The 24,838-nt window shown below is 39.7% G+C and overlaps 1 long non-coding RNA gene across 3 annotated transcripts in view; it reads left to right on the plus strand.

The window, feature by feature from the left end:
- The window catches only part of LOC131419263 (uncharacterized), a 141,296-nt gene that overhangs the window by 17,616 nt on the left and 98,842 nt on the right, over positions 1–24,838 (plus strand). For all 3 annotated transcript variants that reach the window (XR_009223180.1, XR_009223178.1, XR_009223179.1), the window contains exons 3-5: positions 11,659–11,825; positions 12,897–12,985; positions 13,087–13,450. This is a non-coding gene — a long non-coding RNA (uncharacterized LOC131419263). The remainder of the gene's footprint in view (positions 1–11,658; positions 11,826–12,896; positions 12,986–13,086; positions 13,451–24,838) is intronic.

Genomic DNA, 24,838 nt, shown 5'->3' on the forward strand with positions numbered 1-24,838 from the left:
CTAGGCCACAGGGCTGCCCCCATCTTAAAGTATTTTTTAATTTCCATTGTGATTTCTACTTTGACCCATTGGTTATTGAGTGTGTTGTTTAATTTGCACATATTTGTGAATTCCCAAAATTTCTTTCTGCTACTGATTTCTAATTTCATCCCATTGTGGTTGGAGAACATACTTTGCATGGTTTCGATCCTTTTAAATTTATTGAGGCATATTTTATGGACTAGTGTGTGGTTTATCCTAGAGAATGTTCCATGTGCACTCAAAAAGAATGTTTATTCTGCTGTTATTGAGTGGAATATTCAATAGGTATCTGTTAAGTCTTGTTGGTATACATTGTTGTTCAAGTCTTCTATTTCCTTGATGGTTATTTATCTAGTTGTTCTATCCATTACTGAAAGTTAGGTATTGAAACACCCATTTATTGAATTTTCTGCTTTATTCTTCAATTCTTTCCATTTTTGCTTCACATATTTTAGAGTTCTGTTGTACATATATGATGCATATTGGATCATATATGTTTATAAATGTTATCTAATCCTGAATAATTGACCCCCTCTTATCATTACAAAATGTTCCCTTCTCTCTCTAGTAACATTTTTTATTTTAAATTCTAACATTAGTGTATACACTCCAGATTTCTTGTGGTTCCTGTTTGCATGGTATATTTTTTCCCATCCGTTTGCTTTCAGCCTATTCGTATCTTTTAATCTAAAGTGTCTCCTGTAGACAGCATATAATCAGATCTTGTTTGTTTATCCAGTCTGACTATGCATTTTTATTGGAGTATTTTATCCATTCACATTTAATGCTATTATTGATATAGTTGCATTTATGTCTGACAGTTTATTTCTGTTTTTTATGTCTGATATCGTTTTTCTCTGTTTATCCTTTACTGCTTTCCTTGCATTAAATGAATGTTTCTTTTCTTTTTTTTTTAAGACCATCTTTTCTTTTTTTTTTTTTAATTTTATTTATTTATTTTTTCCCCCAAAGCCCCAGTAGATAGTTGTATGTCATAGCTGCACATCCTTCTAGTTGCTGTACGTGGGACGTGGCCTCAGCATGGCTGGAGAAGCAGTGCGTCAGTGCGTGCCTGGGATCCGAACCCAGGCCACCAGCAGCGGAGCGCGCGCCCTTAACCACTAAGCCACGGGACCGGCACTAAATGAATGTTTCTAGTATAACGTTTTAATTCCTTTAATTATTGTTTTACATATTTTCATGTTTTTATGAGTTTTTTGGGGGGGATTCCTCTAAGACTTGCAAATACATCTTAACTTATCAAAATGTACTTCAGATTTATAGTAACTTAATTCCAGTGGCATATAGCAACATCATTTATATATAGCTCTATTCCCTTTTCCCGTTTTGGTGCTATTATTGTTATATATATTTTATCCATATATGTTACAACCCCTACAGTCCATTCTTACAATTATTACTTTGTCTAAGTATGTCCATCAGAGAAGCTGAGAAAAGAAAAGAGACAGAGTATATATTTATAGAGTTTGTTATGTTAACCTTTTCATTTACCGTTTGTGTTTTTCTTCATTTGTTCCTATGAATTTGGGTTACTATCTGATATTCTTTCCTTATTCTTATATAGCTTTGCTCCCACCTACCTCCTCTTTGCTGTTATTGCCAAAAATTATATTTCTGTATGTTATAGACTCAACAATATACATATTAGTTTATAAAGTTGCCTTTTTTTTTTTTTGGTGAGGAAAATCAGCCCTGAGCTAACATCTATTGCCAATCCTCCTCTTTTTTTACTGAGGAAGACTAGCCCTGGGCTAACATCCATGCCCATCTTCCTCCACTTTATATGGAATGCCATCACATCATGGCTTGACAAGTGGTGCATCAGTGTGCACCCGGGACACGAACCCCGGGCCGCCACAGCAGAGTGCACGCACTTAACCACTACGCCACTGGGTCGGCCCAAAAGTTGCTTTTTAAATTAGTTAAAAAGGGGAAAACTATGCATTCATACTTTCTTTTATAGTTGCAGTATTACCTTTACCAGTGCTCTTTGTTTTTCCATATGCAATCAAATTACCATGTAGGGTAACTTTCTTTCAGCCTGAAGAACTTTCTTTAGTATTTCCTGTAAAATGGATCTCCTAACATCAAATTCTCTCAGTTTTTGTTTATCTGGGAATGTCTTTATTTTGCTTTCATTTTTGAAAGATCATTTTGCTGCATGTAAAATTCTGGGTTGACTTTTTCTTCTTTCTATACATTTAATACAGTAATGCGTCACTTAATAGTGATACATTCTGAGAAATGTGTTGTTAGGTGATTTCACTGTTGTACGAACATCATAAAGTGTACTTACACAAACCTGGCTGATGTAGCCTACTACACAGCTAGGCTATACGGTATAGCCACCTGCTCCTAGGCTACAAACCTGTACAGCATGTTACTGTACAGAATACTGTAGGGACTTGTAACACAATGGTATTTGTGTATCTGGACATATCTGAACATAGAAAAGGTCCAGTAAAAGTACAGTATAAAAGACAAAAAATGGTACACCTATATAGGGTGCTTACCACGAATGGCACTTACAGGACTGGAAGTTGTTCTGGGTGAGTCAGTGAGTAATGTGAAGGCCTAGAACATTACTGTACACTACTGTAGACTTTATAAGCTCTTTATATACACTTAGGCTACACTACATTTATATAAAAAAATTTTCTTTCTTCAATCATAAATTAACCGTAGCTTACTTTAACTATTTTACTTTATAAACTTTTTAATTTTTTAATTTTTGTACTTTTTACTCCAATATTCTCATTTTGTTCTTTTGTCAAAGTTATATCTCTTTATTGATATTCTCTATTTAATAAGACATTGTTGTCATAACTTCCTTGCCTTCTTTAAGAATGATTTCCTTTAGTTCTTTGAAAATATTTATAATGGTTGCCTTGAAGTCTTTAAGTCCAACATCTGGCCCTCTCATAGGATATTTCTCTTGCCTGCATTTTTTCCTGGGTATGGATCACACTTTCCTGTTTTTTTGAATGTCTCAATTTTTTGTTGACGGTTGACATTTTAGGTAATATATTGTAGCAGGGATTCTTTATGTTGTTGTTTTCTTGTTTAGGGACTTGGCCAAACTATTTCAGTGAAGTCCATTTACCCTGCAGTGTGAAACTTCTGATGACACGCCTCAGAATGCACAGCCTTGGGCATATGCAGTCACCCTGGGATGACAGTGAATTTAGAGGGCTCTCTTTAATTATCTCTTTCCCTTATCTCTATTGTTAAGCTGTTTGCCTCATAATGATATCACAGCCAGCTATTAGGCTCCACTACTTTCAGGCAGATTGATCTATTGTTTTCAATAATGCCCTAGGACATAAATTGCTCTACAGTCAAATCCAATTACATTTGGGGAAGGGTAGTTTTTGAAATCAGTCTAAGGTTTTTTCTGACCCAGGAAGGTTCTTAGCTCCTTTTTCCCTAGTTGTCTCTGGTAAACTAGTTGGCCTAAGGTTTAGTTTCTTGCTTTTGTAGAACTACCAACCTCCTCTTAACTGCTTACCATCAAAATCCCCATTGTTTTCAACAGTGCTCTTAGGCTTAAACTTCCCCATACTCTGTTTCAAATAAAGTCAGTTCCTTGGGGAGAGCTTCAGAGCTCTGTGTTCTCATGGACTGTCTCTCTCACTGGGTAAAATCTCTGAGCCACTGCTGCAAGTGCTTTATTTTACTGGTGTGTTAGTTTCCTGGGATTGCCACAACAAAGTACCACAAACTGGGGGAACAACAGAAATTTAATGCCTCAGAGTTCTGAAGATCAGAAGTCTGAAATCAAGGTGTCATTAGGGCTGTGTTACCTCTGAAGGTTCTAGGGAAAGATCTATTTCAGATTTATCTCCTAGCTTCTGGTTGTTCCTTAGCTTGTAGCAACGTTAAGTCTCATCTTTACATGGCATTTGCCTTGTGTGCCTATGTCTCTTCATATGGCATTCTTTTTATAAGGACACCAGTCATATTGGATTAGGGCCCACCCTAATACCTCATCTTAACTTAATTACATCTGCAAAAACCCTATTTCCAATAAGGTTACATTCATAGATACCAGAGGTTAGGACTTCAACATATCTTTTGGGGGGATGCAAAACCCATAAAACAGAGGAACTTAGAGAATGCAGTCTGTAGGGATCAGCATCTCAGGGCACAAAGCAACAAGAGTAGAGAATGGACTTGGGGAGGTTGATGCAAATGGAGACTAACCAGTCTAAACCCCTTCCCAAAGGTAGCTGACTAATGGCAAGCACTGGAACTGGAAAAGTAAAGTCCAAAGGTAATAATTTGGCTGTGTGTCTTTAAAGCTGTATAGAACATGGGTCACCATGACCAGTGCCCTCAAATTTCCCTTTCCTTTGGCAAGTGTTACCTCCCTAGCGGAGCTGTATCATAGCCTGTTGTCACAAGCCATCCTAATCACTAAATAAAAATTTACTCATTTATTACCCTTGTTCTGAATTCATCTTTAGCAAACATTATAATTTAGCTTTTCATATAGCTTTTCTATAGGGAAAAAATATGCTGATCACCTTATTAGGATTTTCTGGTCTAAAAAAGTGGTTCTTATTCCTATTATAAGTAGGCATTTTCTGTGCTGGTCTATTTAAAATATTGATTCTCCTGGGTGTGAAGAGCTGAGGACCATATTGACTCATTAATCAGATTCACACCCTGCAGGTTACTGCCAGAGCAGCCAACTGGCCTACCAAAATGACAACTCTGCCCCCTTTTTACAATTATAATAATTAGATGTTGCATGAGTACTCAATAGAGAATTAAATTGTATTGCATACTTACTATGTGCAATGGAATATGTGGCTCTCATTCAATTCTCATAGTAATCCTGTAAGGTATCCCCATTTTACATCTAAGGAAACTGAAGCAGAGAGAGGACAACTTCAGTGTCCCCTAGCTAGTAAGTTGTAGAACTGGGATTTGAATTCTGGTCTTAATGACTCCAGAGCCTGTACTATTTCCCTTACAACATGCTGCTTTTCTGACTATTGATCTCATAGACCAATGACCAAAGGACGTTCATAGTAATTCAATTTAATAGATCTTTAATTAGCACCTAATTATATTTTATGTCTTGCTAGGCATTGTGGAGAACATGAAAGAATTTGCCAAACATAACTCGTTGTTTCTGGAAGCTTTTAATCTAATTTAACAAAAAAGAATTAAATAATAATGTAAGATAGCTCATAATTAAGGCCCAGAATAACATTTATGAATTATAAATGCTACTGTAAGTCAGAAATCAGTAAGAATTAATATAGATATGGATGGCTTTGGGGAGGTTGAATAGGTTATACAGAGGGATGTTTTAGGCAAGAGATCTAGCATTAGTGAGCATATTTGGGTGGGAATGAGGGTAACATATTTAGGGATAGAGAGAAGACAGTGCTATGTAGAGCAAAGGGGAAGTGGAATGAAAGAAAACAGTGGGTCAATGAGTAGTCATGGAAGACCTCAGACCTCAAACATCTGATTAATGTGTCCGGACTTGGTTTTTCAGGCATTGTAGAAATACTGAAGAGTATTGTACAATAGTGATTTTTTAAAAAATGATTTACTGAAAATTATTCTGTCAGGGTATGTGGAAAGCCAGAAGTCAAAGATAGGGGTTCATTTCTTTGGGCGAGAGATGCCAGTCAAGAGTTAACAATATGCATTCCCCAGCTAGGGCAGTGCTGTAGACACCTCGAGAGCAGCGCTTGCCACAAGTAGCCTTTCTGCTTCCACTTATGAGTAGGAAATATTCTCCCTCTGGCCACTTTCTAGATCTATGACACTAACCTGTACAAGCCACAGTGAGGGTGGTAGAGAGTTTACAGATGTGTTCAAGGGCATATGTTCAAGGATTTTATCCCTTTTAGGCAAGCAGTTTGTTTAGTGAGTTTTGGCATGGCCCCCTTGTGAAAAGCCAGGCTCTCTTTAGTACTTAAAGCATTCTGGAGGAAAGATGTTATGCAAATTGAATTGATGCTATTTATGACTGCTTTGGTTTTCTTCTAAGTGTCTGGAATGTCTGCTCAGAGATTACCAACTTAAGAGTTCAAAAGGCATGCCCAAGAGACCTTGCCACAAGTGGCAGCTCTATCAACATCCAGTTGTGAAAAACAGAACAGGATTCTGTGACTATTAAGAGAGCTAGTGCTATTTATATCACATAAAAAGGTGGCCCAGGGTCATCACACTTACACCAGCCTTGGTAAATTCATCTCAACATGTGGTTTTCTTTATTTGTTGATGAAATGTCTCCTTCAGTGACACTCACCAGGAAAGGATAAAGTTCAAACTTTTAAACTTGTATTCAATCCTCTTGAATACAAGATTGTATTCAGTCCTCTACCAACCCTTCTTTTGATTTCTTTTTACTACTTACCTACAAGAACCCCTGCTCTGATCAAATAGTCCTACTCACTATTGCCCAAACAAACTTTTTACTTTCTCAACAGTATGTTTTTGTTGCCCCCATCTAAACTATCTCCTCTACTTCCCCTCTTCACCCTTTCTATCTCTCTATTTAAATCCAACATATCCTTTAAGAGGCAGTATAAATTCTGTTCCTCCATGAGGACAGCTTATAGAGACTGTGAATATTCTACTGTTTATTCTCGCGGATGGTATACTCAATATAGATTCTGTTTTGCATTTTTTAAACTATTTTAAGATTTGAAACTCCTAAAGGGCAGGAACTGACTCTATAACTGCGCACAGCCAAGAGCCCTGTGTAATTAGGAACTGAAAAGTTAATGCTTTTAACAATACTGATGATATGAAGATGAATAGAGAAGTGCACTAGAGAGAATACTTGATTGTTTACTCCCAGAAATTTGTTATATAATTTATAAGAAAAAATTGTGTTTATCCAGGTTCCCCTGTATAATTTGTATAAATGTGTAAAGCTTATGACTGTTATTAGGGCGCCTCATCAAGGGTGGCTAGTGTGGTAGTGGGAGAGTCAAGCTAGGTTAGGTTAGCTGACTGAGATCCTCAGACTAAACTATTATGATCTTTCTCCTGGCCATAGAAAAATGAGCTTCTCCAAGTAAATATCATTTTTCCACAAGTTCCCAGCCTTTCTGGAAAGCTGGAGGTGGGGGGTAGCTAGCAATGTGTTCCTGTTTTTCTGCCTGATATTGTAGTTTTTGCAGGATATTATAATCTATCTCAACAACAGTGCCAGTACCATGATTGCTATTATAGAACTCTTCTTGGTGATCCAGATTTCTTTCAGCAGGAGTAGCAGATGCTCCCACTGTCACCAAGGGTGATAAGCAAGAGTTACATATGCTGACATAAGGCGAGTAAAAACTAGAAACTTCTGTCAGTCATTGTCTTAATCATCAACAGTAACTTAAATGCATATTCAACCTTCCCTTATTTCTTACCTTTTCCCCCCTCATACCCCACTTTTAGGTTTCCTCAAAAAATGGCCATATGGGTAAGACTGTATGACTCAGAATTACACTATGCACAAAAAGAAGTGGGCTGCTGCCATTTTTATGAATTCTTCTGGGTGAAACAGGCTTGGCATATAAGTGTCTTGTCAGTTGATGTTGTAACTGGTTTATAGGGGGTGCTGCTTCTAAGACTGAAATTCTTACCATCTGTTCCCTGTGGTCCACACAGGGAAGATAATAATATGTTAATATTGTTAAGATAATATTATAAAGATAATAAAATCAGTGCCTTAATGAAAGAAACATATCTAGAAGACCTGAAGTTTGATCTAAAGCCAGATGCCATATGGTTCCATCTCTATCAACTAATTTGCTACAAGGTAGATAGAATGCTTTTCTTTTTGATTTTTTTTTTAATGTTGTGTTCTCTGTTGTGGTACTATGCCATAAGGATGGTAGAAATACATGTACCATTCAACTCTAAACCACCAGGGAGGTTTGGTACTTAGTTTTGGAAAAGACTTATCAAACAATCACCACCAACTCATCATGTGCTATGAAGCATCAGGCAATGTAAAAGGAAAACACTTGAAGAGGTTAGACTATACATAAATATTTGTAGCCTGCTGGGGTGTTTTCCCAATTGTAAAAACATTAGAGAAAATACGAAGAAAATGTGCACCATTTGCTTAGAGAAAGAATGCTTTGTATTCTATGCCAATGTCTCTTTCTTCCTTTACTTTCTTACTTTTTTTTAGCATTAGGAATTAAAAATATTTGGTGCAGCCTTACGTAGAATATAATACAGTGACAAAAATATAATTGTGAATTTGTCTAGCCTCTAATCTGTTTTAACTGTTTTCTTTACCTCTGTGCACAATTGGCTTTTGTGTAAAGAACCTCACTTGTTACCACCCACCTTGTTGATTGGTATTGACTAAATCATAATATGGGTCCTCCTGGGGGATCTTCTGTTGAGTAAAGTTATTTCCTTTACTGGATCCTTCCCAGTACGGTGTCTGTAAAACATTCTGAATTTTTTGGTTGTTATCAAAACAGTCTCCTAAGCCCACGGTCTGGTTTCTGATTTGGATTGGAGAGTTACAGTTTCATAAGGATCAAATGAATGTGCATTTCTGGAAGGAAGGAACATTTTTTGTGGTCACAGCAAATGCCACTGGACATCACCAGTTTTAGACTTAGGGGCATCTGAGAAGAATGTGATATTTTTCCATATTTTAGCTTCTTGCTTTTTGAAGCTAGGTTCCTTGAGTTAGTGGCATGCTTTCATATTGGAATGATTTTTTTGCTTAGTTTGGTGATAGATATACTTGGTCATACTTCGTCACCCAGTATTTGGGAGCTCCCTGAATTAAATGTGTATACTGAATCTGGCCTATGTAATTACTGAAAATGAGAAATGGATGAAGAAATAGTCTCTGCTCAGATTCAGGTGATACTCTCAAAATTAAGAAGGGGAAAAAAGAGGATATGCATAAAGACAATTTAACAAGAATCAGGTTGCATCATTTTTTTGTTTTTGGTTTAACAAAGCTCAGGATTTTCTTGAAAGTGATATATGGAAATTGTGGGTAAAAGCTTGGATGATTTAGTGGTGGAATAAGGACAAGGGAATGGAACCAAGTGGGGATATAGATTAATTTGGTGGAGGATCAGGAATCTTTGGTGGGAGTTTCTAAGAACCTCTTTTTATATTATTTGTTTTGAGATTATTTCGAACTGGGAGAAAAATTACAACAGTACAAAAAACTCCTGTATTCCCTCACCCAAGTTCTCCAAGTGCTGACATTCTACCACAATTGTTCTCTCTCTCTCCCCTTAATCCTCCAGTGTGTATTTTTCAAAAAACAAGAACACTATCCTACATAACCAAACGCAGACACTCAAAGATATCAATAGTCATACAACACTACTATCCAATCCACAGACCCTAGTCAGATTTCACCAACTGTACCAGTTGTATCTCTTTTTGCTTTCTGATCCAGAATCCAATCAGATCATGGGCTACATTTAGTTGTCATATCTCTTTAGGGTCTTCAACCCAGAAGAGTTCCTCAGTCTTTCCTTGATTTTCATGATCTTGAGTTTTAAAATAGGAAGGCCTTTCATTTTGAAGGGTGTTCCTCAACCTGGGTCCATCTGATGTTTCTTTGGGACCAGGATCAAGTCATGCTTTCTTGGTAAGAATACCGCAGAAGTGATGCTATCCTCTTCTCAATGCATGACATTAGGGGTGTACGCAATGTCTACCCATCCCTCTACTGGTGAGGTTAACCTTGATCACCAGACAAGTCATTGTCTGCCAGGTTGCTCTACTGTAAAATCACCATTTTCCCCTCTGGTAATACTCCAAGTATTTGGGGGTGGGTGGGTTGGGGGGAGGTGTTCCAAGATTGTGCTAATATCCTTTTCTACAGCAAAACTCCACCCACTAGCCTTAGCATCCGCTGAGGAATCTCTTCTAAATAAACCACCACAGTAACTTTTGCCAAATCTATATTTATTAGTGGGCATGCTATAGTAAGTAAAAGTTTCCCCTTGTATTAGTCCAGGTTCTCCAGACAAACAGAACAGCTGTGGACTAAATGTTTGTGTCCCCTCAAAATTCAGATCATGGAACCCTAATGCCCAATGTGATAGTATTTGGAGATGAGGCCTTTGGGAGGTAATTACAGTTATATTAGGTCATAAGAGTGGGGCCTTCATGATGGGATTAGTGCCCTTATAAAAAGAGAAGGAGACGTGGGATCTCTCTTTCTGCATGCACACACCAAGGAAGGTCAAGTGAGGACATTACCAGCAAGACATCCCTGGCCATGAACCCAACCATGCTGGCACCCTTATCTCAGACCTCCAGCCTCCAGAACTGTGAGAAATAAACATTTGTTGTTTCAGCCACCCAGTCGATGGTATTCTGTTATAGCAATCCAAACTGGCTAAGACAAGAACCAATATATATAAAGAGATTTATTATAAGTTTATAATAAGGAATTGGCTTACATGGTTTAGGAAACTGAGAAGTCCCACAATCTGCAGTCAGCAAGCTGGATACCCAGGAGAGCCAATGGTATAGTTCCTGTCGGAGTCTAAAGGCCTGAGAACCTGGAGAGCCAATGGTGTAAGTTCCAGTCTGAGTTCAAAGTCCTGACAACCAGAAGAGCCAATAGTGTAAGTTCTAGTCTAAGTCCAAGTCCAAAAGCAGGAAAAGGCCGATGTCCCAGCTCAAAGGCTGTCAGGCAGAGAGAGAGAATTCTCCCAAACTTCACATTTTTGTTCTAGTCGGGCCTCTAACAGATGGGATAAGGCCAATCCACATTAGAGGGGGCAATCTGTTTTACTCAATCTGCTGATTCAGACGTTAAATCATCCGGAGACACCCTTACAGACACACACAGAATAATGTTTAACAAAATCTCTGGGTACCCGTAGCCCAGTCAGATTGACACATAAAATTAACCATCGTAAGTCCAACCCTTGTCAACTTGGCACCCATACACATCTTAAACCATATTTAATCCCCAAGTAAAGACAATAACAAGGACAAAATTCCATCTAACATGATATACCTATCCTGCAAACAACTGAAATCCCACTAACCCCATCCCCAGAAGAGGAGATAAAGTCCTTGAGTGATATATACTCTTCTTCTTGATACCCAGCAATTAAAATACAATGATGTAAAGTTAACAATACTTAAATACCGTGATATAAAGTCAGTACATCTTATAAGGGGAGAAGAGAAGGAAGAAAACAAAGATTTTGTATAAGAATATATTCATAACAAAATAAGGAGGAAATATTACTGATAATTGCAGTCCTTGTTTCTGTAACTGGTCACATAGTCACAATTTGTATTTATAACTAACTTCTTCCACTACCCAGTCTGTATTAACTTTGCCGTCAGCAGGCACCTCAACTGGTCATGGTTTGCTACCTGGTGGAGTGATTCAAACCTTCATTCCTGAAGGGTCTAGGCCATTAGTAGTCCTGCTTGGATTGGGTTGTTGTAGTTTTCCATTGGCCTTAGTCACAGGCAATGGTGATACTAAGAGACACCCTAAGGGATCTCCTGTATTCCAGTCATAGTCCTCCTTACCTCCATTGTGGAGTAACAGTCCAGTTTTTTCTTGTTAATCAGGATCAATCACCCCAAGCAGTACAGTAACTCCCTTCTTTTCCTGTCAATTCACAGGCATGAGGGAGCCCAAAGGGATGGGTGACATCGTAACTTCCAATTCAGTGGAATCATTGTTGAGTCTCCTGGTGGAAGCATTCTTCGCTTTGAAACTAAGACCTCTAGGCCAGCAGAGCATAAGGCCGTGGGAAGAGGAAGCAAATTTTGCTAGTGGGTCACTAGAGGTAAGAGTGAGAGGTGCCAGTCCCACTTCCACCCCTTGATTCCTGGACTCAGGAATCCTGGCCAGCATATGTTGGATGCTGATTCAGAGCGTATATAGCATTCTGGAGAGTCTTGTATGAATCATATTCCTTCCAAGTCCCTGGCCATCAACCACAGCATTTCCTATACCCCATGAATCAGTATATAAACACACATCTGACCATATCTCTTTCCAAGCAAAGTGGACCACCAGGTGCGCTGCTCCAAGTTCTGCCCACTGGGAAAATTTCCCTTCACCACTGTCCTTCAGGCATATCCCAGAAATGGGCTGTAGTACTGCAGCTGTCCATTTTCAGGTGGTGCCTGCGTATTGTGCAAAATTATCTGTAAACCAGGCCCAAGTCTTCTCTGATGTCAACTGAACGTAAGGAACTCCTCAGGAGGCCATAGATGCAGGCTGGGATAGCGAAGGCAATGTAGCAGGAGTGGGGACCATGGGCATTTGAGCCACTTATTCGTGTAACTTACATCTGCCTTCAGGGCCTGTTTGAGCCTGATCACATATATTCCACTTCCATTTGATGATGGAGCGCTGCTGTGCATGCCCAACTTTATGGCTTGGTGGGTCAGATAACACTCGGTTCACGATGGGCAACTCAAATTGCATGGTAATTTGGTGGCCAATCTCTGGGCATCTAATCTCTTCTAAGGCCCGGTAGCAGGCCAAGAGCTGTTTCTCAAAAGGAGAGTAGTTATCCGAGGAGGATGGCAGGACTTTTGCTTCAAAATCCTAAGGACCTGCACTGCAATTCATCTATTGGGACATGCCAAAGGCTCCAAACAGCATCCCTATCTGCCATTGACACTTCAAGCACCGTTGGATCTGCTGGATCATAGGGCTTAAGTGGCAGGTAGCTTGCACGGTGGCCTGACCTGTTGCAGAGCCTTCTCTTGCTCTGAGCCCCAATCAAAACTAGCAGCTTTTTGGGTCACTCAGTAAATGGGCTGAAGTAATACACCCAAATGAGGAATATGTTGCCTCCAAAATCCAAAGAGGCACACTAAGTGTTGTACCTCTTTTTAGGTTGTAGGGGGAACCAGATGCAACAACTTATTCTTCACCTGAGAAGGAATATCTTGACATGCCCTATACCAATGGACTCCTAGAAATTTCATTGAGGTAGAAAGCCCCTGAATTTTTGTTGGATTTTATTTCCCACCCTCTGATACACAAATGTCTTAAAAGTAAGTCTAGAGCTGTTGCTACTTCTTTCTGACTAGGTCCAATCAACATAATGTCATCAATGTAACAGACCAATGTGATATCTTGTGGAAGGGAAAGGCAATCAAGATCCCTTCGAACTGAATTATGACATAGAGCTGGAGAGTTGATTTACCCCTTGGGTAGGACAGTGAAGGTATATTGCTGGCCTTGCCAGCTGAAAGCAAACTTCCTCTGGTGGTCCTTATTGATTTGCATGGAGAAACAAGTGTGCATACCAGGTAAAAGGGGATGTGTTAATTTGCTCAAACAATGAAATCACACCTGGTACAACAGCTGTACTTGGAGTCACCACCTGGCTGAACTTATGATAATCCACTGTCATTTTCCAAGATCCATCCTTCTTCTACATAGACAAAATAGGTGAGTTGAATGGAGGTGCGGTGGGAATCACCATACCTGCATCATTCAAGTTCTCCACGGTGGCACTAGTCTCTGCAATCCCTCGAGGAATATGGTATTGCTTTTGGTTTACTATTTTTCTAGGTAGAGGTAGTTCTAGAGGCTTCTATTGGTCTTTCCCACCACAATAGCCCTCACTCCACAGGTCAGGGAACCCATGTGGGAATTCTACCAGTGGCCGAGTGTGTCTATTCCAATTATGTATTCTGGAACTGGGGAATTAACCACAAGATGAGTTTGGGGACACTGGGCCCACTGTGAAATGGACCTGAGCTAATACTCCATTAATCACTTGATCTCCATAAGCCCTTCCTCTGATTGGTGGACTACAGTGACATTTGGGTCTCCCAGAATTAGTGTCTGTTCAGAGCCATTGTCCAGTAGTCCCAAAAATGTCTGATTATCTTCTTTTCCCCTGTGCATAGTTACGCTGATAAAAGGCTGTAGGTCCCTTTAGAGAAGGCTGGGAGAAAGATTAACGGTATAAATTTTTGTCAGTATACCAAAGTCCTTCCTCAAGGGGACCTTGCTTCCCCTTCATTCACGGGGTTTTGAGTCTGCAAACTGGCTCAAGTCTGGGATTGATTGAGGGGTTGTGACTCTCTGTTTTATGATTCAGTTTAAACTTTTCTTTCCTTGACCTAGAGCTTTTCTGCTTATACAAATCAAGTAAGAATTTAGTAGTCTTAGTATCTATTTCACTTTTAGCAACACCATGATCAAATAGCCACTGCCATAGGTCTGCGTGAGTCAGACTGCTCTGATTGCTGCTTTGATTCTGTTGTCCATCACCATAACCATGCCCACCTTGCCTTTGGTGGTTGAGTGCTGCCACTTGGCCCCTGCCTCTCTGAGATCCAATTACTCCTATTGCATTTAGGCTACCATTCAGTGACTGCAGTTCCCACTCTAGGGTCTAACCTACAGAGAAGAGCTGTCACAGAGCTCTTCAAGGATGCCAGGACTCTCCTCACAAATTTATTTCTCACAGTAGTGGTGAAAGGCGTGCCTTTTAAACCTCCCCAGTATGAGTGAGTAGGTCTTAAACAACAAATCCACTCTAATGTTCCAGTCTTTCTAGGCCTTTCAATCCCCTCCTCTACATTAAACCAAGGCAGATCTGGCATTTCTAATTTGTTCACTGTGGGCCATCTTTTGCTCCATGTTTCAGCCAACCAAGCAAGCAAACTGTGAGAGCCCTTCCTAACTCCCCAAGCTGCAACATTACATGCAGAATCTCTGTTTAGTGAGGTTACAGTAATAAATTCAGCTTGATCCAAATGTATGCTCATTCCAACATTATCTATCCCACACTCTCAATATCCTTTCACACACGTATTCTACAGATTTCTGACTGTATAAATTAGGAAACTTAAGCAGTTCTTTTGGAGTGTAGCACACCTCCTCATGAGTTATACTTTGTACCTCACCTTTAGGGGTCTGCTGGGAAGAGTCTAATTAAAGGTCAAGAAGCAAAGAGGGCTGGTGGGAGTGGATCATGAGGAGAATCAGCATTGTCTTGCATGACACATGGCAACTACAGCAGAGGAGGCCATTAAGTTTCCTCAGGCAGCGCAGGCTTAATTCCCTCAGAAGAGGAGGATGGGATGGGGGGTGTGAAGAGGCTGCGGCTACCACTAGGGGTGGGGAGGCCACTTCTACTGAGTGTGGTGAAGCCATTTCCACTGGGAGTAGGGAGGCTTCTTCCACTGTGGTGTAGAGAGGCTGCTTTCATTGGCAAAGACAACGCATCAGAATTTAGGGGCTCAATGTGCCTAGCTTCATCAGAGCCTTCCCATGCATCCCTATTCCAATTTACAGGATCCCATTCTTTCCCAGTCAAGGCCCTCACTTGAACAGTAAACACCCTGTGAGACTGGGAGTTCTATTTATGTTATAATTCAGCCAAGCACAGGCTGAGATTCTGCGTTTGATTTGCAGCAATCTCAGTCCTGCCTGCAGCTACAGGAGATAGGGATCTTCTTTGGGGGTACCCATAGAAGCTTTCAGGCCATTTACGATTGAGCTGAGAATTTGAATCCCTGAGCTCATCCTTTTCTTTCACTACTTTGTCCAGCTAATTAGGAGCAATCAGCAAATCTCAATATATTTGTTAGTTTTCCAGAAATGTTCAAAAGTATCGTATACACAGTCTTCTAGCTCCTTGATCCTTATAAATGGTTGATTAGGTGTATCCAGCAGAGATATTTTGCATATCTCTATTGCCAGACCATATCATGCACTATCAGTGCCATATTTACTGCTAGAAATAGAGTCATTAGTATCTCTAAATCTAATCAGGTTACAGAGGCAATTCCAGAAACCTTAGAACCAATCCAGAAAACTCATCCTTAAAATTAAGTTCTAGTCTGGGTACTCCAGAGAAACAGAACCAATAGGATACAGGTCTGGGGAGGAAGAAATTTTCGTCTACCCTTCTGAGCTCTTCTAGCTGGTCTAAGAATTAAATTGGTATGAGACAGATTAACAAGAGAAAATCAAACAAAGTTTAATAACATATATACATGGGACAGACCCAGGAAACCTGAATAACTCACTAAAATCACCAAAGTCACCACCTTAAATACCACCTGCAGCTAAAGTTAAAAGAAGATTTTGGGAGTGGGGGAAGTCAGGGACTTCAAAGGAAAGGAAGGCAATTGACAGATAGGTGAAAAGGAGAAAACATTGGGAAAACAAGTGTGTATTTGGCCACATAAACATAGAACACAGAGGAGAGCCCAACAAACAGGCTTTTCTAGGTTTCTGCTATCTACCACCTAGTTCGTGTTATGCTAGTGATACTTTGCTTCCTGAGACAGGTTTGTGTTTTTTTTCTCGGTGAGGAAGATTGTCCCTGAACATCTGTGCCAATCTTCCTCTACCTTGCATGTGGAACACCACCACAGCATGACTTGATAGGTGGTGTGTAGTTCCATGCCCGGGATCCGAACCAGCAAACCCTGGGCTGCCGAAGCGGAGCACAGGAACTTAACCAATACGCCACCCGGCCGGCCCCGAGACAGGTTTTTTTTCAATCTGAATTCTTCGAGGCAGTTAAGGGGGGAGGTAAGACGAAAAACTTTGAGTCTTTTGTTTCTTTTTTTTCTTTCTTTTTTTTTAATTTTTTTGTTTATTGTGGCAACATTGGTTTATAACATTGTATAAATTTCAGGTGTACATCATTATATTTCTATTTCTGCATGGATTACATCATGTTCTCATGTTGACCACCCAAATACTAATTACAATCCATCACCACACACATGTGCCTAATTATCCCTTTCACCCTCTTCTCTCCCCCCTTCCCCTCTGATAACCACCAATCCAATCTCTGTCTCTAAATGTTTGTTTGTTGTTGTTATTATCTAATGCTTAATGAGTGAGATCATATGGCATTTGACTTTCTCCCTCTGAATTATTTCACTTTGCATAATACCTTCAATGTCCATCCATGTTGTCACAAATGGCTGGATTTCATCGTTTCTTGTGGCTGAGTAGTTTTCCATTGCGTATATATACCACAGCTTCTTTATCCATTTGTCTCTTTCCTTTCTTAAAAATGATCAAGGGCCGGCCTGTGGCTTAGCAGTTAAGTGCGCACGCTCCGCTACTGGCGGCCCGGATTCGGATCCCGGGCGCACACCGACACACCGCTCCTCTGGCCATGCTGAGGCCACGTCCCACATACGGCAACCGGAAGGATGTGCAACTATGACCTACAACTATCTACTGGGGCTTTGGGGTAAAAAATAAATAAATAAAATTATTAAAAAAAAATGATCAACCTGAAATAATTGTCATGTTAAAGAGACACATTTTGGGGTGGCAAATTGTGTTCCCCTTCACACGTTACATACACACGCACACACACACACGATGAAGAGGTCGTAAGGAATTGGTTTACGTTATTATGGAGGTTAGAAGTCCCACAATCTGTAGTTGGCAAGATAGAGACCCAAGAGAGCTGATCATGTCAGTTCTAGTCCACCTCCTTTTTTGTTCTAGTCAGGCCTCCAGTGGATTGGATGAGGCCCAATCACATTAGGCAGGGCAGTCTGCTTTACTCAGTTTACCAATTAAAATGTTCATTTCATCCAGAAACACCCTCACAGGCACACTCAAAATAATGTTTAACCAAATATCTGAGCATCCTACGGCCCAGTCAAGTTGACACATAAAATTAACTGTTACATTCTTTCTCTCTCATTCACTCATTCATTTATATCAGTATGCAGTCGTGGATTCTTGTTTCAGCAATGGATTTTGTATATATTACTATTATTATTTTGGTGCTCAAATTGTCCCAGATTTGGTTTGCAATAGCCACTTTAAACTGATATTTGGATCACTTGACATGCTTGCATTTTTCTTTTAGGGACTTTCTTACTTTCTAGCACAAGATGTTTCAGCCTCACTTTGCACTTTGGCCTGAAATTCAGCTGTTTCTCTAAGAAGGCCTGGTTCCTTTTAGCAAAAGATGGCATTTAGAAATGAAGATCTTGGTGTTTAATGTGCTTATTGCTATTGGGGTGTTCTTGTTACTAGACCCACTCAGCAGACAGAGCTAGGAAAAATATCTGTATATGTATATACACACACATACATCTATGCTCTTAAATCTACCTATGTATATAATATGTATTTTTTTTTAAACATGAGTTTCTACCAACACACCGATACCTCCAGCACCTAACACCAGCATTCACCTAAGAATGTTCTTTCAAACATCCCCCTTCTGTATTTGTAAGTCCCTTCTCTATCCTCAGAATATTTACTAACATGCTCAATTTCACCTGTATTTAACCAGTCTTCCAACCATCCCAGCCACCTCCTTAGACTCCATCCCCATGGCTGCTTCTTCAGTCTCTCTGCCACCTCTGTGGCCCTTGTGCATGCTGCCACCTCCACATCTCATTGTCTCACTGCCACCTCTAAGGGGAGGGAACAGAAGGGGGCTTCAACAACTTCTTAGTATTACATTTCTTAATATAGTAAACACTTTAAATATATAAATTTAATATTCGCAGATTCAGATATTCACAAGAATTCCCCAAGGACTATGTAGAGTAGATAATTCTGCTGAGGCATGAATTCATATTAAACATGCAGGGCTGTGTTTAAAGGAAAGTAACTTACTGTAGTAGTTTTAAACTTGTCTGCAAATTCTTTGCTACTCTTCCCATCAAGAGGTGAAATCTAATTCCTCTTACCATAAATAAGGGCTAGTCTTAATGACTTGCTTTGTAACAAATAGAATATAGCAGAAATGACACCACATGATACCCAGGGCTAGATCATATATGGTAATATGGCTTCTGTCTATTTTCCTCTTGGGATACTTTCTCTTGGAACCCAGCCACTATGCTGTGAGGAAACCCAGGCCACAGAGAGTCCACGTGTAGGCGTTCTGGCCAACATCCCAGCTGAGGTCTCAGCCAAAGGCCAGCATTAACCGCCATACATGTGAGATGACTCCAGCCCCCAGTAATTGTCTGACTGCAACCATACAAGATACCCTGACGAAAAACTGCCTAGATGAGCCCAATCAACCCCTAGACCCATGAGAAATAATGATGAAACAATTGTGGTTGTTTTAGGCCACTGAGTTTTGGATGATTCATTACACAATAGATAAGATAACCAGAACATTTATCTAATAACTGTGCCTATCCACTTGTCCAGAATCTGATCTCACAGATTTGCCATTTACATTTTCATATCTTATATTTTAGTATACTAATATTATATTTTAATATTTACTATTTTAATATAGTAACTTCAATTTTTGTAACAACTCTATCAAGTCAATATTAAAATCCCCAATTTTTAGGACTGAAGAGTAATATGTTATAGTGGAAACTTGAGAAATTGTCTTAGACTATGTTAAGGGTCTGCTGCAATTCAGTATTTTTCCCCAGGATCTAAATCCTTGATTTCCCCAAAGACTTTTCCACTCATTCCCTTTAAACTTTATGCAGCGTATCAAACCACATAGCACCACTTTCTTTAAGAAATTCTCCTTTTTTCTAGCTTTCATAACATTATAATGGCCTATTTTTCCATTCATTTCTTCAACAATTTCTTCTCTGCCTTCTTAACACTTCTTTCTCCTCCAGCTTCCCAAGGTGATATTTCCCAAGGTGCAATCTGAAGTACTCTATTCTCTTTACAGTCTTTCTCAGAATTCTTCCTCTCTCTACAAGTATCATTTCTAAACAGGTGTATTTTCCTATCTGTATTTATAGCCCTAATTTTTTTCTGCCTTCGTATTTGCCAGCTAATCATTTCCTCTTTAAAGCCTCAATGTCATCACAAACTACAGTTATCACCAGAACCACACTTTCCACTTTCTCATCAAAAATGACTCTGTTGTTTGATTACCTACTCCAGTCTTTGGCATCGTTATTCTCTTAATATATCCAAAGTTTACACCTCAGAGTTTTTCGCTTAATCCCTTTTCTTGTTCTTTCTTTAGAATGAGTCATGAAGTTCTTCTGATTCTTTTTGTCCTTTCTTTTATATTTGACATTACCTCCATCTCAGCAATTGCCTCCTAACTGGTTGCTTTGCTTCCAACCTCTTTCTTCCCTAAGCTTTTCTGCTTATTACTACTAGTTCATAACACTAAAATATTTTCAGTTCAAAATATGCTTTGAAAACTTCCAAAAGCATCCCATTATTTAGGAGATAAAAGTTCTTCATAATTTGACCACAAACTGTCTTCCTAATTTGTCTCCTCCTCACCTCTCAAATGTAACCCCAACATCAATCAGATGGGTCTACTCACTGTCCCTTAAATATTTCATGTACATGCTTTCTTCTTCAACTATGTTTCCTTTGCTTCCCTGAAGTGCTCTCATTTTTGTTGTTGTTCAATTCCAACTCTCCATGAATTTTTATCAGCCCAAGTGGTAATATAAGGGTTATGAAGCTGTGACATCAGCATAACAGTGGGGTGATATGTTTCCTTTGTCTCTCTCCTCTAAGTTACAACCAATTGGACATCCATTGACCAACAGAGGATTCCCTACACAACACAACAGGATGCATGAAAGATCCATGCATCCGTATATCTGAGGGTGGGTGGACTGGACTCCCCGGGAGGCAGTGGAACTAGGGGAGCGGTCCCATTCCCCTCCCCCAGCAGCAGCGATCCAGGTCATGAATCTTCACGCAGGCATGCTTGCTAGCAAGTGGTTACTACGAGCAGAGCAGGAACAGTGGGCTCCACAGGTTGCACAACTGCAAGCAGAACTGAGGCAGTGGGAGCTGCAGCTCACACAACTGTGAGCAGAGCAGAAACAGCAGGCGCCCTGACTGGCATGACTGCGAGCAGTCATGGCAGGAGCAAAAACAATAGGCATCCCTGCCTGTCTCCTGGTAGACCCAATGCATGCCCCCATCCCCAGCAGTGGCCAGATCTTTCCAACAGTGAGGACAGTATAGAAAACTTGAATTTTCCCAGCTGGGACAGGGCGCCCTGACCTGAGTTTTCAAAACACACCAACTAGCACCAGAGACAAGAGGCTGCATGAGTGATCAGCAACAACAACCTCTCCTGGCTTAGCCCCTGCTCCCCACCAGTGGTGGCAGGTGGAACCTGCAACCAGTGGCTTCAGGAACCACAGCAGAATTGGTGACCCAGCCCCCATTGGCAGCACCCCCGACACCAGCTCCACCAGCAGCATGGGCTGCATACAAGTCCCCAGGTCCCCAGGCCCCCAGTAATGACAATAACACCTGTGAACCCAGCACCCCTGGCAGCAGTGCAATTAGCACCCCCAGACAACCCAGGAGCAGCAGCACAGGTGGTACATGAAGCTACAGCTTCTAAGCGTGTAGAAAACCCACAAAGAGCCAATGGAGGAACACGAGACCCAGGAGACCCTGGAAGAAGCAGAAGTGCTTGCAGCCTGGTGACCCAGGTGGCGACACCTGAAACTGCAGCGACATCATAAGCAGCAAGGCACCAGCAACCTCAGAGGCACAAGTGGCACAAGGAGGGCATTGATGATGCCTCTAGCAGAGGCAGTGGAGGGAGGAAAGTGCAGCCTCTCAAATATAACCAGAAGCAGCTCAGAACCAAAGTAACCAAAGCCATACCCAAATGAGAAAGGTGGTTTCTACCACAAATGCTCCAGCAGAGAATCAATTCATCAAATACCAAGAAAAACTACAGTAATGCTGCAGAACAGAAAAAGAATGATAAGTCTCCAGAAACCAAACTTAAAACCATAGATGATTACAATCAGACAGAGAATTCAAAATAGCTGACATAAGAAACTCAACGAGTTACAAGAAAACTCAGAGAGATGGTTCAGTGAGGTCAGGAATAAAATTAATAAACAGAAGGAGTACTTCAGCAAAGAGATTGAAACTCTAAAAAAAAAACAAAGAGAAATTCTGGAGATGAAGAACACATTTAATGAGATGAAAAATAGTGTAGAAAACATTAAAAATAGAGTAGACCACATGGAGGAGAGAATTGGTGAGCTCAAAGTTAGAAACCTAGAAATGATTCAATTGGAAGAGGAGAGAGAACTAAGTTTTTTAAAAAATCAAGAAATTCTTTGAGAAATATCCAACTCAATTAGGAAAAGTAACATAAGGATAATAGGTATCCCAGAAGGAGAAGAAGGGAGGGAGAAAAAAAGCAGAGTGCTTATTCAAAGAAATAATAGCTGAGAAATTCCCAAACCTGGGGAAGAAACTAGACATGCAAGTACATGAAGCTAATAGGACTCCTAATTACCTCAATGCAAAAAGACCATCCCCAGGAGCCCGCCCTGTGGCCTAGTGGTTAAGTTCAGTGCGCTCCACTTCAGCACAGGTTTGGTTCCCAGGCACAGACCTACACCACTTGTAGGCAGCAGGCAGCTGTGGCAGCAACCCACATACAAAACAGAGGAAGATTGGCACAGATGTTAGCTCAGGGTAAATCTTCCTCAGTTAAAAAAAAAAAAAAAAAAAAAAAGACCATCTCCAAGACATATAATATTAAAACTGTCAAAAGCCAATGACAAGGAAAAAGTATTAAGGGCAGCAAGAGAGAAGAAAATAACCTACAAAGGAACCTCCATCAGGCTTTCAGTGGATTTCTCAGCAGAAACCCTACAGGCTAGGAGAGAGTGGGATAATATTTTCAAAATACTGAAAGACAAAAACTATCAGCCAAGAATACTCTATCGCACAAAATTATCCTTCTGATATGATGGGGAAATAAAAGCTTCCCCAGAAAAACAAAAACTGAGGGAGTTCATTGTCACTAGACTTGTCTTACAAGAAATGATGAAGGGAGCCCTCCTACCTAAAACAAAAAGGCAAACATTTATAAAGCTTTCAGCAAGGAGATAAATAGACAGACAGAATCAGAAAATTGTAATTCTATATCAGAATAAGTTAGTAAACAATGATAACATAAAGGGTAAAGAGAAAGAAAGCATCAAAAATAACTATAACCACTTCAATCTGGTCACAAACTCACAACACAGAAAAAGAATAATTTGTGACAACAAAAACATAGAAGGGGAAGAGGAAAAGGACAGAGCCTGCATAAGCTAATGGAGATAAGAGGCTTTCAGAAAAAGGACTATCTCATCTATGAGATCTTTTATACAAGCCTCATGGTAACCAAAAAACAAAAAAAACCAGAGCAGGGCCACAAATCATAAATAATGAGAAAACCATCACAGAAAACCACCAAACTGAAATGGCATACAGAAATACAAGGCAAAAGAAACAATGGAAGTATAAAACAACCAGAAAGCAAGAGATAAAATGGCGTATTAAGCCCTCATATATCAATAATCACTCTAAATGTAAATGGATTGAATTCACCAAGCAAAAGACACAGAGTGGCTGGATGGATTAAACAAACAAGACCCAACAATATGCTGCCTCCATGAAACACATCTCAGCTCTAAAGACAAACATAGACTCAGAGTGAAGGGATGGAAGATGATGCTCCAAGCAAATGGCAAGCAAAAGAAAGCAGATGTAGCCATACTTATATCAGACAAAACAGACTTCAAGACAAAAAAGATAACAAGAGTCAAAGATGGGCATTATATAATGATAAAAGGGACAATCCACCAAGAACACATAACACTTATTAATATAGATGCACCTAACACAGGAACACCAAAGTATATAAAGCAACTATTAACAGACATAAAGGGATAAATTGACAGCAACACAATAATAGTAGGGGACCTTAACACCCCACTTACGTCAATGGATAGATCATCCAGACAGAAAGTCAACAAGGAAACAGAGGCGTTAAATAAAACGCTAGACCAGATGGACTTAATAGGTATATATAGAACATTCCATCCCAAAACAGCAGAATACGCATTCTTCTCAAGTGCACATGGAACATTGTCAAAGATAGACCATATGTTGGGAAACAAAACAAGCCTCAATAAATTAAGAAGATTGAAATCATATCAAGCATCTTTTCTGACCACAATAGCAGGAAACCAGAAATAAACTACAAGAAAAAAGCTGGAAAAGTCACAAATATGTGGAGACTAAACAACATGCTACTGAACAACTATTGGATCAATGAAGAAATCAAAGGATAAATAAAAAAATACCTGGAGACAAATGATAACGAAAACAGAACGTACCAAAACTTATGAGGTACAGCAAAAGTGGTACTAGGAGGGAAGTTTATAGTAATACAGGCCTATTTGAAGAAACAAGAAAAATCTCAAATAAACTATCTTACACTAAACCTAAAAGAACTAGAAAAAGAAAAACCAACAAAGCCCAAAGTCAGTAGAAGGAAGAAAACAATAAAAATCAGAGCAGAAATAAATGAAATAGAGATTTAAAAAATAGAAAGGATCAATGAAACCAAGAACTGGTTTTTTTGAGAAGATAAACAAAATTGACAAACCCTTAGCCAAACACACAAGAAAAAAAGAGAGAAGACTCAAATAAATAAAATCAGAAATGGAAGAGGAAAAATTTCAATGGATACCACAGTGGTACAAAGGATTATAGGAGAACACTATGAAAAGCTATACGCCAACAAATTGGAAAACTTAGAAGAAATGGATAAATTCTCAGAATCATACAACCTCCAAAAGTGAATCAAGAAGAAATACAGAATCTGGATAGACCAATCACAAGTAAAGAGATTCAAACACTAATCAGAAACCTCCCAAAAAACAAAAGTCGAGGACCAAACAGCCTCTCTGGCAAATTCTATGAAACATTCAAAGAAAATTTAAAAAAATCAGCAAATCGAATACAATACATTAAAAGGATCATAAATGACGATCATGTGAGATTTATTCCAGAGATCCAGGGATGGTTCAACACCCACAAAGCAATCAATGT

The sequence above is a fragment of the Diceros bicornis genome, chromosome 20 (genome assembly GCF_020826845.1).
Source record: "Diceros bicornis minor isolate mBicDic1 chromosome 20, mDicBic1.mat.cur, whole genome shotgun sequence".
NCBI lineage: Eukaryota > Metazoa > Chordata > Mammalia > Perissodactyla > Rhinocerotidae > Diceros > Diceros bicornis.